This window comes from Lynx rufus, unplaced genomic scaffold (assembly GCF_022079265.1).
Source record: "Lynx rufus isolate CCGP_SWC_20201006 ecotype Redwood Valley unplaced genomic scaffold, mLynRuf1.p SCAF_18, whole genome shotgun sequence".
NCBI classification, from domain to species: domain Eukaryota; kingdom Metazoa; phylum Chordata; class Mammalia; order Carnivora; family Felidae; genus Lynx; species Lynx rufus.
Window position 1 is genome coordinate 9,433,822 of NW_025814832.1, and position 1,021 is coordinate 9,434,842.

The 1,021-nt window shown below is 39.5% G+C and overlaps 1 pseudogene; it reads left to right on the forward strand.

Moving 5' to 3' along the window:
• Positions 1–227: 227 nt before the first annotated feature.
• Positions 228–336, forward strand: LOC124513638 (uncharacterized; annotated as a pseudogene).
• Positions 337–1,021: the final 685 nt, after the last annotated feature.

Consider the following 1,021-nt stretch of genomic DNA (forward strand, 5'->3'; position numbering starts at 1 on the left):
AAACATGAACACTCATTCTTATCTAGCAAATACACAAAATTTAATTTGAGATGAATTATAGATCTATATCTAAAAGCTAAAATTATCAAGTTTCTAGAATAAAACTTAAGAGAATATCTTCATGATCTGCAGATGGGCAAAGGTTTCTTAGGTAGGAGGCAAACAATAGAAGAAAAAATAATTGTCATCCAGATTTTATAAAAATTAAAAACTTCTGCCCATCAAAACTACAGTTAAGAAAATAATGGTGTGCAATGGCTGCAAACAGTGGCTTCCTCAGTAATATATGCAGTCTGTTGCTTGTATGGGTTGTCCTAAGGGACCTTAGAGACCACACTTTCCAGTGAACATGCATGTCTGAACTCATGCTGTCCCCAGTCTAGGCTCCAGACAGTATTCAGAGTGTCTTTGGAAAGTCCCAGGGCACAGTGGTCATGGTCCACATTGGCCAAGTTGTCATGTCCTTCCAAGCCAAGTTGCAGAACAAGAAGCATGTGATTGAAGCCCTCCATAGTGCCAAGTTCAAGTTCCCTGGTGGCCAGGTGGCCCACATCTCCAAGAAGTGGGGCTTTACCAAGTTTAATACAGATGAATTTGAAGACATGATGGCTGAAAAACAGTTTATCCTGGATGGCTGTGGGGTCAGATACATCCCTAATTGAGGTTCCCCAGGGCAAATGGTGAGCTCTGCTCTCCTGAGAGCTTCTGCACTGCCCCTCTTTAGGCCTACCAATAAATCCTACTTACTACCCAAGAAAGAAAATGATGACAAGTCACAGACTACGAGGAAATATTTGTAAAACATTTCCATTAAAGGAATTGTATCAAATATATACAAGGAACTAAAACACAAGAAAAGCACAAACAACCTGATAAAGAGAAGGGCAAGAGAATTGAACAGACATTTCAAAATAAGGTGGATGAACTAAATGTATGCCTACCCTATGACCCAGTAACTCCACTTCTAGGTATTCCCCTAAAAGAGAAGAAAACATACATCCACAAAAATACTTGTACAAGA